Raw genomic sequence first — 15,031 nt, forward strand, 5'->3', positions numbered from 1 at the left:
ACACACACACGAGGGGAGGGAGGGGGGTAGGGGGGAGAGGGGGGGCGCGTGTGTGTGATCATTTTCATTCGATGTTTTTCCACGCTCGCGCCGATTCAAGCCATCCCATTGGCTGCAGGTGAACGGGGGAGAGGGAGGGGGGAGGGGGAGGGGGCGTGGTTTTAGTGTTGCTCAATCCGCATGTTTATTTACATCCCTGCTGAAAAAAAAAAAAAAAAACCCCAATAGAAACCATCAGAGAAATTCTAATGGTTTCCACTACAAAATACCATTACAAACCATCAGCTGTTAACCACTATGCAAAATGCAGAATGGTTTGCATTACGTAATAGGAAGTATTAATATTGTTTTTTTTTTGTTTTTTTTTTGGGAAACCATTTGGTAATTCACTATAATGTTCTGCTATAAGGTCACTATTATAGTGGGATGTTGTCTGGTATGGTATCTGATGGTCATAACACGTCCTCCAGTATAAACACGTCCTCCAGTATAAACACGTCTTCCAATATAAACACGTTCTCCAAATACGTCCTCCAGTATAAACACGTTCTCCTATACAAATACATTCTCCAATATAAACATGTCCTCCAATATACATACGTTCTCCAATATAAACATGTATATAAATACATCCTAAAATTAATATAAATATGTCCTCCAGTATAAACACGTCTTCCAATATAAACATGTTCTCCTACACAAATACATTCTCCAATATAAAAGAATCCTCCAATGTAAATACGTTCTCCAATATAAACATGTCCTCCAATATACATAAGTTCTCCAATATAAACATGTCCTCCAGTATAAATACATCCTAAAATTAATATAAATATGTCCTCCAGTATAAATACATTCTCCAAAATAAATACATTCTCCAGTATAAACACGTCCTCCAATATAAACACGTTCTCCTATACAAATACGTTCTCCAATATAAATACATTCTCCAATATAAACATGTCCTCCAATATAAACATGTCCTCCAATATAAACACGTTCTCTAATATAAACACATTCTCCGATATAAATTTGTTCTCCTATATTGTAGGACGTATTTATACTATTCTTTCAGCAGGGATGTCTTGCACAGACAGACTAGACCTGACTGTTACTGAATTGTTTATTTAGACAGCCAGAATTACAGGTTATTAAGGACATGTTAAGTCACGATTTCCCTACTGAGTGGACCTTCTTTGTTGTCCCAAATCTTGAAGACATGTCATGCCACTGACGCCTTATGACCATCAGATACCATACCAGACAACGGCCCACTATAATAGTGACCTTACAGCAGAACATTATAGTGAATTTTTATTAAAACTATTTTTATTAACTATAAGTCTGTCATAGATAATTCATCAACTTATCATGTCATATAAAGTCTTATAATAAGTACTGATGTGTTTCCTGCTTATCCGGACGCTACACTGGGTGAATACCTTGGGCTGCATTGTACACCCCTGACCATCACACCCAGATGTGATTCTTCCTCAAATTGTTGCCACGAAGCTTGAAACACACAATAATATAGAATGTCTCTGTATCATTACAGTTTCCCTTCACTGGAACTAAGAGGCCCAAACTCTGTTCCAGCATGACAATGCCCCTGTGCACAAAGCGAGCTCCATGAAGACATGGTGCGTGAAGGTTGGAGTGGAAGAACTCGAGTGTCCTGCACAGAGCCCTGACCTCAACCCCACTGAACACCTTTGGGATGAACTGGAACACCAACTGAACCCCAGACCTCCTCGACATCCCAACATCAGCGCCTGACCTCACTAATGCTCTTGTAGCTGAATGAACACAAATCCCCACAGCCACGCTCCAACATCTAGTGGAAAGCTTCCCAGAAGAGTGGAGCTCATTATAACAGCAAAGGGGGAATCAATCTGGAAAGAGATGTTCAACAGGCACATATGGCTGTGATGGTCAAGTGTCCACAAACTTTGGGCTATATAGTATAATGTTGTCCGCTGATGGTAATGTAGGTTAACTTAGTTTTATATTGTATGTTTACTCTTTTAACTCTTTTCAGGAGAAAGTAGCTAATGCATGCCCTGAAAGTCATTAGAATTTGCCAGATCTTGCACTAATTTGCATATTCATTCAATCGTTATGATCATTTGCATATCAAAATATTTTACATGAAGAAGGAAGAATTAGAATAGAATAGAGTAGAATAGAAGATTTATCAGAATAAAACTTTAGAAAATTCTTTCTTTTAGAAAGAAGTCTTTGGCCATGGCACCACAAAATATGTACATGTTTACAAAATACTATCATTTCTATCAGGAATACAGACAATAGGAAGCAGTGGTAGTGAGTAGTTTGGGAAAAAGAAATGAGAGAAATGCTTATGGATGGAAAAACCTGGTGTTAGTACTTGTAAATAGAGCCAAGAGGAGAGTTTAAAATGAAGTATCTACTTGTATGCAAATAAATACTGGTTTATGTAAATTTTGTTTTTAGGTCACCGGAACAGTCGTAAAAAGCATTTCACTGCACGTTGTACTGTGTATGGTTGCGTGTGTGACCAATAAAATTTTAACTAGAGTTTGAGAACAAAGAAATGCATAGTTGGGACAAATAATGGTGATCAGTGATTGGTCGTGGGGAACAATGGTGATCAGTGATTGGTCATTGGGAACAATGGTGATCAGTGATTGGTCGTTGGGAACAATGGTGATCAGTGATTGGTCGTTGGGAACAATGGTGATCAGTGATTGGTCATAGGGAACAATGGTGATCAGTGATTGGTTGTTGGAAACAGCGGTGATCAGTGATTGGTTCTTGGGAACCCTGGATTGAACAAGTGCAACTCAGACAGGCTTTACACACTGGTGGTGAGTTGACTGCTCACATCACACAAGTTTTTTTTAAATAAAATCACTAAAAGAAAATCACAAAAAAAAAATTCACCAAACTAGCAACTTATGCCAAATGCACAACTTTCAAAATCTCAGAATCGCTGACCCTTTCACACTATATGACTTCTAACATACGTTGCATTTCTCACATTACTGTTGCCTGGATCCATTTCATGTGGCTTTAAACGCAACTCATCAAGTCTTTCTACATAAACAGAAAATAACTCAGTAATTAACTGTTTATAGCACTTTATTTTAAACATTATCAACCATTTACAGAAAATTAAGGTATAAACACACAGGATGGAGATCTAAATTGCATTTTTGTGTTCCATGCCATTCACATCTCTGAAGTTTATTAAAGATTAATTAGATGATAAACGTACAAACTAATGTTAGCTACACTTTACTTCACCTTGTACCATTTCAAACTTTCTGTAGTAATATTAGTTTTATTAAATGCGGACTTCTACTTGTTTAGAAGGTTTTTATTTTTTTTTGTTTTGGTAAGGAGACCCTAAGAGGAAAAAGTTTGCATGTTACTGTGTCCTGTGGTTCCTGGGTTACACTTCTGTGGTGTTTAAGTTTGACTTAAAGTCATAACTTGCAGTCAAATATATCAAAATCCTACATGAAAATGAAATTAATGAAAGTGACCCAGAGCTTCTTCGTATGCCGTTATCGCTCTGCTTCTGTACATCAGCAGCAGAACGTGCAATATCAGTAAAACTATTCCTTTCAAAACCCCCTTTTATATTTTTTACATTTGAAATTTTAATGAAATTTACATCTTCCTTAAATACAACAAAACAGACGAAACAGGTATCATTTGACCTTAGTGTTAGCCCATGAATATTTTATTAGCAGCAAGTCAAAATCTATTTTTTTATTCATGCCATGTTACACATCCTAACAGGTTATATATTAGTAACATAACAACATTTAGTACATCTAAGTAACATAACAACTGTTGTTGAATCATTAGTATTGAATCCTGATAATACACAGGTTTATCAATGTATGGCTTGTATAGTATGATAATTAATCTATTATTAAACAACAGCAAGTTTAATTTCAAGACAAGACAGGAAACAGTTAGAATGTACAGTTAATACTGATGAAGATGTGATTTATACAAATTTATTACAGATTATTAGTCAGTATTTGAAGCAGTTTCCTTCATGTTTTATGCAAACAGAAGTCTGTCTCCTAAAAAAAGGAAGCTGTTCACATGCTAAACGTAATACATCTGCTGGAACAGATTTCTTCTAGGAGATATTAAGCACAGTGACAAATTTAATTTGGTTGTATTTCTACTCATTAGTTACCTGGACTGCAATGATGGGTTTTTTTTTTTTTTTTTGGCCTTTTAGATGAAATGTATTGTCATGGACATAATAAGTTTATTGATGCCCCTATGAAAGGCTCCCCAAAGAAATGACTCCCTCTCAGAGAGACTAAATTAGTGTGATTAATGAATGTGAGATGTGAATGTACTGAGCACAGTCTAACTCAGTACGCATGCATGTGATGATAGAAAGCACATAGAGACCGAGAGGAGCTCCGGATTCTAAGCTTTACATTTCAGGGTTTTATTCGGGAAAGCAAGACGATCACGAGATGTCATAGAACAGGTTATAGAGAGCTGGTCCTTCAACAGATGTTTAATCTGCTTTCAAATATCCTATTTTGGATCAATTCCTGCTGCAACCTCCACTCTATCTGTCAGCATCCTTACAACCCTACCACGCCCTGACTCCTTTTCCTCTCTGCCATGTGAAAAAGCCACCAATACTTTCCGCTCTTTGCTTTCTTCATCTATTGACCTCCTTTGCCTTCTGTCTTCCATATCAAGAAAGTCTTCTTGGCTTGTAGAAGAACAGTATTAATCCCTAGTTGTCTAGTTGCTTTTAAGGCTTAAAATAGGACTTCTGATAATACAGATAGACTATACGGCCAAAAGTCTGTGGACCCTGTTTTAGTAGTTATTGTAGTGTCTTAGTTATTGTCCTGTTTTAGTAGTTATTGTACTGTTTTAGTAGTTATTGTACTGTTTTAGTAGTTATTGTCCTGTTTTAGTAGTTATTGTACTGTCTCGTGCTGTTTGCACACGTTTGCACGTGCACTTTATGTAGAAATGTGTAGACTCTTGTAGTTCCGTGTTGTTTGATGTAGTACCATGGTCCTGGAGGAGCATTTGTTTCATTTCACTCTGTACTAACTAGCTGTATATGGTTGAAATGACAATAAAGCCACTTGACCCCTGACTGTCACACCTATATGTGATCACTGAACATCCCATTCCAGATTTATATTATGATTAGACGTATTTTAAATGAAATGAAGTAGTGATTTGAGATTATTTCACACTGGGATAGTGTGACCATGTTTCCTATATTCGTTCCAGATATCAGTATTAAATCAAGTATGTGTTCAGCGTAATGAGTGTATCATGTTAGATTCAAACTGAGCTCTGTTTAAGTCTAAAATAGACTCATAGTCTCAGAGGGTTTTTCAGATTATAAGTATTCAAAGCTACATACTTCTTTGATCTAATCTAGGTTTCTGTTAAACAAAGTACATTGAATCCCTGATCAGTGATAGTTTCATTAATATTAAGTGCTTAAGATGTAAGGGATCTAATATTTAGCAGTGCAAGCTGCAGGTCAAAGGTGATTTTTTCATGAATTAGATTATCTAATGTTCTCTTTGAATTTCTGTTCATGTAATGTGGAACCTTTAAGACAAACCCCAAGCACGTGAAGAGCTTTTGTGTGTATTTCTATTTCCATTCATGTTATTTATATGGCTATTAATTGAGATATTGTTTTCAAAATGTATATATTGCTATTAAAGTTAAAAGAAATGATTAATATCAACAACACACCTGTTTTTAAGTAATGACCAGAATATGAGGGTTGATTCATTGAATGCCAATTCAATGGTGTTGCCAGTGTCATGGAACAAAAATCCTGACCTACACCTGACCAAAAGCCACGATTGCTTCTCATGCTCAGAGAATGCTAGGGGGAAGAAATAACTTGCTTGGAAGATGAAGATAGTTTATCTCATCAGTTATACTTACAACATGTTTCAGGATGGCAGGGCAGTGAGAAGTATCTGTGTATTGTTGTACCAGATAAGGCACTGTAACTTTTAAGAGGTATCAGATGACTATGTCCATTTTGTCATCGCTCACCAGTTGTAACCAAAGCAATATGCGGTCAGTGTGAAAATAGCATAGACAGGGCAGCTGTCGGACCAATTCCTCTGGTGGGTAGTGCTACTCCTCCCTACACACGGGGCATAAGTAAGGGGGAGAGAAGGGAAAACAGAAGGACACACAGGGATTAGCTATAGTTTGTTCAATTATGAGGATTTTTCACCTAAATGTAAACATGGCACATAAACAACACACATGCTTATAAAGCCTTTAATTATGTTTTAATGTTACAGTATTATTTTTAAGAAACATTCTAACACTGCTTAGGATTTGTATAATTTTCTTTATTTTCTACTTACTTTTTCTCTCTTTACTTATTATCTTGTTAAACCTTTTCTCCATTTATGTAATACTTGTTTATTTAATTTTATTTTTATTTTAAGATTTTTTTTTTTTTACCCATTTAAACTCTCAGAAAGAGCAGACTTAACGTTCCTCACTCTTTTAACAATTAGTTTCACTGTACTTACTGAATAACGTGCTTAAATAGCTACTCCGGTCTTATATAGTCATATGTTAAAATATGATACATACTGCCAGTAGAGAGGGATGCTTGTCAGAAGTCAGCAAAAGCTGGAAAATCCCTTCTTGTAATACGTCCAGAAATATGTGGGCGGACTTTTTTTTTTTTTTTACACAGTAACACATGAAGGATGGTGGTCTGTGTGATGACTCAGGGGATGATGGGAACTCACCAGCTTGCTCTGAGGAGACGTGGATGGCAGGAAGGGATGAGATCACTTCTTTGTCAGCTGGCGGAGGGCCAGTGCTCTCCAACTGACTCAACAACTGCAGGAGCGAGGGGTGGCATTGCAGGACAGGGGAAAAAACATTGGATAATTTATGGTCTAAATAAAGTGAGCCGAATGTTGCAGGAAAACCAAGATCATTATCATACAAATGTGGTCAACACCACCCACCTGTGTGATATCCGCATCGTAACCTCCCTGTCTCCAGGGTTTGACTGCAACATTCCAGACTTGAGAAACAAGATAATCGTTAGGTCCCTCAGTCAGACCAATAGAGTATTCAAATATTATGAAGGGAATATGTTGTAGCACAATGCAAATGACTCACAAAATATTTTATTTAAAAAAACAAATCCATCTACTCTGAAGAACTGCTGGCAAATTCTTCATAAGAGACACAAGGTGTGAAAAACGATGATTTGTTTGAATTACGAGCTATGCAATGAAACACAGTTTAAGGCTGTAACCAATTACTATTTCAACAGCAAAGTCTTGCTAGTTATTCTTTTGATTAATCAGGATTTCTAAAATGAAACTGATCAAATTTATCTTAATTAAGACCCTTATTTTTGTGATTAAAAGAAATAAGCCATGTGTTTACATTTAGTAGTTTTCATTTCTTTCTTTTTTTACAGATTAAATAATTCAGTAAGGTGTGGCCTAATAAGAAGTGACAAATATTCAGCATACATTCAATCAAATGAGCAACAAGAGAGCATTATACCGGCCCAATATGTAAGAAAACAGAGCTCTAGAGCCACAGATCATTTGTTAAAAAAGCTCTCATAAAATACCATGTATGGTGTCATTTAAACAATAACAAAAAATTTTAATGTTGTACAGTAATAATAGTAATAATTTGTGTTGATTTTTAATACCCAAGAAACTACTAGAAATAGGAACATACCTCATATCATAAGGACTGCAAGGATCTATTAATATGCGAAGTGAAACCATACCCATGTCCTACCTGTAACAGCACCCCTTACCCCTGCTACCTTTGCTTCCTTACCACTATGGTACTATACTGTTACAAAAAGGCAGGACGCGACATGATAGAAATGCCACCATGTCTGTTTTGAACCTCAGACTGGTCGAGTCATAGGCCCTGTTTTATTACTAAAAGTCTGTGGGTCTAAAAACATGCGCAAACACAATAACACCTGGAAAATCCTCCAGTAATTAGCATACTTAACATAACATATTCAACCTTTGCAGGTTCAAGCCACTGAGTCTTTTTCAGTTACAAGCTGAACTCATACATAGCGGCTCATATCTTTGATACCACGATGAAAAATTTTCATCTGCTGATGAAAAGTTTTCACTGCGTAAATGATGCAAACAGATTTGACCTATAATATAATGTAATCCCATACAAGAGGTGTTTACCATTAAAATGTTTTAGAGTACATCAAAAACATTTGAAATAAACTTTAACAGACGTCTGGCTTATACTGTATACCACTTCCTTGAAAAAGGGTGTGTCTAATAATGTGTTAGATCCCAAAAAGGCAGGAAAAGAAATGTTAATTCCATAAGACTGAGACAATCCTTAATGAATTTGCATAAAATACAAATGTGCATTGTACCTATTGAGATCTTTTGCCACCATTATGTAAAGTATTCCTGTTCTTTTTTTTTTTTTTTTACTTCCATCATGCACCACTGTTCCCAGGTGGGACGTCTGCCATTTGGCAGATATTTCCTTCTCATTGTAACGTAAAATAGATAACAATTAATCCATATTTTCTACATTGTAAAAAAATATCTTAGCAAGTAAAAATATCTTAAATATAGGCAAATTCAACAAATATTTCTCATCTAATACTGTTTTTAAACAAATAGATTATTAAGCATCTTTCTACATATTTTTACTCATTTCAAGCTTGAAATTGTATAATTCTATTGGCAGATAATTTTGCTTATTTCAAGTATTTATTTCTAGAAAGAAGCAAAATTATCTGCCAAAAGAATAAGACAAGCTTGAAATTAGTAAATAGGCTCCATGGTCTTATCTTTGTTATTATATAATAATCTCATAATGAGACATATTAGATAATAAATATCTTCACTTGCTAAGATTTTTTTTTTGAAGTGTACTGACTTTTAACATTAGTAGTGATGTTATGCTGATGTTGTCAGTGTCATTGATTAGCTGTTTCTGTCAAACCCCTCTGTTAGACCTCCCAGTAAAATACAGAGTAAATGATAACATATATTTTAGGAGACTGGTAATTGACCTAATCTGGCTAATTAAAAGAAAGAAAGAGAACTCTGTTTATGTGAGTTTAGCATTTTATATATATCCAGAGGTCTATTTTAAGCTTTAAAACTGCTCTGGGAATATACACCTAATCATGTGAAATAGAAACAGCACTTTATGGACAGAACACAATGTGATAAAAATCACTAAGGATAAATGAAATCTTACCAGTAGAAGTAGCAGACTGGTAGAAGTACATCTTAGTCTTCTATTATAATTTTGCAAACTTCCCCACTCATTTAAAGGGATTCATTAATCTATCAGTGACCACATTTCCATCCATTTTCCATACCGCTTATCCAACACAGGGTTGCAGGGAGCCTGGAGACTATCCCAGGGGACTTGGGGCACAAGGTGGGGGACAACCTGGACAGGGTGCCAGTCCATCACAGGGTACAATCTCACACACACACACACACACACACACACACAAACATACACACAACAGACAATTTAGAGATGCCAATCAGCCTACAACGCATGTCTTTGGATTAGGAGGAAACCCCTGAGGGAGAACATGGAAACTCCACGCACACGTCGGAGGCAAGATTCGAACCCCCAACCCTGGAAAGCCAAGACAAACATGCTAACCACTAAGGTTCAGGTAGATCTAATGATCAGAAACTTGAGAGTTCAATGCTTAGCATCACCAATCTGCCAGTGCTGGGCCTCTGAATAAGTGTCATAACTATCTCAACTGCTCCTGAGGTGCTTATTAATTAAAAAAAAGTCCTTGGCATAGCACTACTAGACTTTTGAAATGATCTGGCTGTACTGACAGTATTTAAATCTTCCTAATTCTGCATGGTGCATACTGTAAGCACTTCTCACAGACAGATTTAGCCTTTACACACCCCTCCTTGGTCTGGTTGTGCACGTCGCTGTTGATTGTGCTGTTGATAAGGTTGCTGTGGATGTGAGGACTCCTCTGGAAAAACTGCAGGCCTTCAGTTTAGTGGAGTGTAACATGAAACTGTCACGTCAGTGTCTGTGGCCAGGGATAGAAAATACTTGAGTAATTGTACTGCATTACTATGCTTAAATATGGCTTATTAATACTTTAACTGAGTGTCAAATTGAATACTAAAACAGTACCGTTACCTAATTACACGTTCAAGAAAAAACTTACTTTTTACTCCTTAGATTTTTATCTGACCTTCAAAGTACTTGTTATAAATCTTTTCCTCTCTTCTTCTCTCATCCAGCCAATGACTGTACGCTATACGTCAATATTGGCTCAGTTTAGCATCCAATTATTTCTGTTTGGCATCCAATCAATTTAATCAACATATAAAAAAATTTTAAATAACAACCATGCCAATTCATCAGCTCCTGCTACACAGACTGCAGTGATGAACCCGAGTATGAGCGCCCCTCAGTAAAATGGTTCAATATGCTGGAGTAAGCAAAGACTTTTATAAAATGAAATCAGGGTTCTTCTTTACCTCCCTAGAAGACATGAACTCCATCTAATTTGAAAAAGCATGTTGAGGTATATTTCACTAGTTCGCTCAAATAAAATAATAATAAATGGCTATTATTTAGCCTGTTTTCTTTGCTAATGACTTGATTCTAGTAGCTAACATCATTGTCTAGGAAGCCAAATTATAACAAACAGTACATACTGGCTATTTACAGGTTATTTTATTTATTATTAATTTATTATCAAACTATGTAGTGTTAGTCATGCTTATGACCAGCAAACCTACAGAGACTGAATGATGTTTTTAAGGCAAAATAGCATTCTAGCATAGTTTTAGAAAAGTAAAAATTATATTTACTTTTCACATGAACTTCTTCAGTCAAAAACATTTATTTTTTTACTTTTTAATCCATGTGTACATTTAAAAGTAGCAACTATTTTACTTTCCCTTGAGTATATTTTATGCTTAATAATTCCAATTTAGTACGATTTTGACACTATCTACTGTATACTTTCACCTACGTATAATTTCTCAGTACTTTTTTCAACCCTGTCTGTGCCTGCATGTGGAACAACAAGCAGCCATACAAACTACACTACCCATGATCCTTAGCCAACCTCAAACAATGTATCCCCATTCTCATCATGCACACACTTTGCCCATTTAAAATAGAACGAAAAAAAAATTTAATTAAATATACAAAATACAGGTTTATGATAAAAAGACAAAGTATTAGCACTGTACTTTATTTCAGTACAGGGTCTCTGGAGGACTAGTGGTTAGGCCACAGTGCTCTCACTGCTGCGGCCCGGTTTGACTCGCGGCCAGGGAACCAACGCCAGCCAGAGTTGCATGCAACAGTGCGCTCTCAGTGCCAGTCCTGAGCCTGGATAAAATTGGGGAGGGTCATGTCAGGAAGGGCATCCAGTGTAAAACTGTGCCAAATCAAAATACACGGACCAATGATCCGCTGTAGCGACCCCTAACAGGAGCAGCCGAAAGAGGAACAACAACTAAAGTATGCTGCAAAGTGACTACACAACAATAGATATACAGTGTATATGTAAAGTGGGAATAGGATATGGACTATGGGTAATTTAGGAACCCGATAGCCTGCAGGTAAAAACTGTTCATTAACCTGTTTGTCTGTAACTGGGTGTCTGATAACATCTGGAAAACAGATTGTGTGCTGACTGACTGAAGTATAGTGTGACTTTGAAAGCTTTCCCCAGCTACCATGACTGGTAAATGTGTTGTATATCTTGGAGTCTGTTGCACATGATAGGTTCTGCTGTTCTCACCACTCTCTGGAAAGTCTTGTGGTTGTGGGTTGAGCACCTGCAGTACCTAGTCAGGATGCTCTCCATGGTAGAGTGGTGGTTGGTGAGGAGGTTAGGGCCCAGTCCACAATTCTTGAGCTTCAACAGGAAATAAGGGCCTCTGGTGGGTAGACCTAATGATCATCCCCATACATATGAACACCAGGATCATGTATATGACACCTGTGTATCTTAGCCATTCATAACTATAGCATCCAGTAGAAATATCCAGGTATCCAGTATATCAGTCAGTCGAAAACGCAAGCTGTCATGCCAAATACTCAGTCTTTTTTTTGTAAAGCCAAAGCATGTGCCCTGACCCCTCACAGACCCTTTGACTGTGCTACTGACCTGCAGTCTGCTACCCCTCCTAGGTCACATGTCTATATTTTATCTCCCACAGTAAGTAAAACCATGGGTGAATATATTTCTGAAGCCCTGACACAAGGCTATATCAGGTGCTCCACATCACCTACACTAACAGGGTTCTTTGAGCTTGTGTTGACAATTGGAGTCTCAACCAAATCAGCGTTGAGCACTGATACCCATTACGTCCACTGTCTTCAATGAGCTCGTCCATTGTAGTGCTTACAATGTGATTTAGATTTAGAGTTTTACACTTTTCTGGAGCCATTTTTAGATCTTTTCACACTGACGGACTCGTACACAACTATTACAAAACGTGCAAACATTCACTGATGCTCAAGAAGGCAACATTATACATTAAGAGCCAGGGGGATGTAAACTTTTGAACAGGATGATCGGTGTAAATTATTATTTTGTCTTCTGGGAACCATGTAAATATCTTATGTAGCTTCTGAAAGGCAGTTCTAAATGAAAAAAAGAAGATCTTTAAACAAAATACTAACAATTTAATACCTGTTGATATCTTTCAAAACTATTGTTAGCCTAATGCATGTTTAAAATAAAACAAAATCATGTCTGTTGTTTTAAATGGACAGCCATTCACGGTCTTGAAACATTCAATACAAATCAATACATGTTCACGTATACAGACAGAAGAATAAAAAAAATAATAATAATTCCCTGGAATTTGGGCTTCACTTCAGCTTTGCAGCAGTAACAGAAATAGCAGCGTGGTTGAACTGCTGAGGTCTCCACCATCTTCATGTAATTTCATTCATTTTCAGTAACCACTTAATCCTGGTCAGGGTCGTGGTGGATCCAAAGCCTATTCCAGGAACACTGGGCGTGGTGGAATACACCCTGCGTGGGACGCCAGTCCATTGCAGACCACCATGCACACAGACCTTCTCACACATTCATGACTAGGGGCAATTTAGCTAGTAGCTAATCAGCCTAGTGGCAGGTTTTATAGGAGATGGGAGGAACCATGCACAGAAACACCACACGGGCAGTAACCAGAGCTCAGAAGCTAACTAGAAACCATGAAGCTGTGAAGAACCAATGCTACTCCCTGCACTACCATGATGTTCCCTCCATGTAGTGATAGCAGACAAACCCCCGAAGTGAATGCAGTGTTCTTATCTCAAATTGCTATGCCTACTATAGGTCATATGCAATAAGCTAGTGTCTGAAAGTCTGTCAAAAATGTTTTATTTCTTTTGTATGGCCAAAATTTAATGGACACCTGACAATCACATCCATATGTACTTGTTATAATAAGCTCCACTCTTCTGGGAAGCTTTCCACTAGATTTTGGAGCGTGGCTGTGGGGATTTGTGTTCATTCAGCTACAAGAGCATTAGTGAGGTCAGGCGCTGATGTTGGGATGTCGAGGAGGTCTGGGGTTCAGTCGGTGTTCCAGTTCATCCCAAAGGTGTTCAGTGGGGTTGAGGTCAGGGCTCTGTGCAGGACACTCGAGTTCTTACACTCCAAACTTCACACACCATGTCTTCATGGAGCTCGCTTTGTGCACAGGGGCATTGTCATGCTGGAACAGGTTTGGGCCTCTTAGTTCCTGTGAAGGGAAACTGTAAAGCTACAGCATACAGAGACTTTCTACACATTTGTCTGATGCCACACAATTTGGAGAAGAACCACATATGCGTGTGATGGTCAGGGGTGCACATACTATTGGCCATATAGCATACTTATTTCTGTTTCCATTTGTTGTATTTCGATTGGTTTAAATGTGCTTTAAGAATGTTTTATCATCTCAGTTGAATGATACAAATTGGTCTAAAATAGCTGTGTAGAAACATCAAACTGTTACACAGACTAGGTACTTGTTCACTAATACTGTCGATAATACACTTAAAACTGTCACACTTAAAAAGCTGTTTGAGAAATTATTGTACGAAATGTTAGCTTAGGTATATGTCTGAATTCCCAGTTCGCCAGTGGCATCATGCTAAATTTACCTGTCTAAATAATGTAACAAGTGAGTAGAGATATCTGTCAAATCCAAGGGGGCCATAAAGCTCTCAAACCAGGGCTCATGGCCGGCAGACAGTCCACTACTTTGCACTATCACTGTGTTGAGTGAGTTGGGAGACCTTGAGGACTGGGTTGAGAGCCGATGCAATAAAGAGGCCTTAAAGGTGCTCTAAGCTGTCAGAGCCTGACACAATACCTTTTCTGTCCTCTCTCACTACGAGTACTGTCCATCCACATGTCCACAATCTATAGCCTACTACTGATCATACAAACACACCTGAAAACAATGAAGACTGGAAAGGTAAGGTGAGAAGCAGTAATAGAAATATTTTATAAGGTGTACCATTAACTTATATAATATACTGTGAAAGAGTATTATTTTTTTAATTTGCCACAAAGTGACGCTTTATTGCTTTATCCTGGTTAGTGTTGCGGATCCAGAGTCTATCCCGGGAACACTGGGGGCGTGAGGTGGGAATACATGCCACTCCGTTACAGCCTGTGTTATTTCTTAAGGTAAACTAGCTCGCAGGTTTATTTTTTGCACCAAAATTGAATTTGACTTTAGTAGTGAACAGCATTACATTCAAATATTTCCTGTATGAACGTTATGAATGTAACATACTTAAAGTGCTTCTGAGATGCTGTCTCTAAATGTAATTAATAGCCCTTAAGACATATGATGCGATGGTAGTATCGGTAGAATGAAGCAGACTGAGTTGGACTTGTTCTTTACAAAGTGATGACATGACAGATGCACTGAACAAACTAATAATAAAAAAAAGCCTCCACAGGGAGGAGGAACAGGAATTTTTTTCTCTA

The sequence above is a fragment of the Pangasianodon hypophthalmus genome, chromosome 29, assembly GCF_027358585.1.
Source record: "Pangasianodon hypophthalmus isolate fPanHyp1 chromosome 29, fPanHyp1.pri, whole genome shotgun sequence".
NCBI lineage: Eukaryota > Metazoa > Chordata > Actinopteri > Siluriformes > Pangasiidae > Pangasianodon > Pangasianodon hypophthalmus.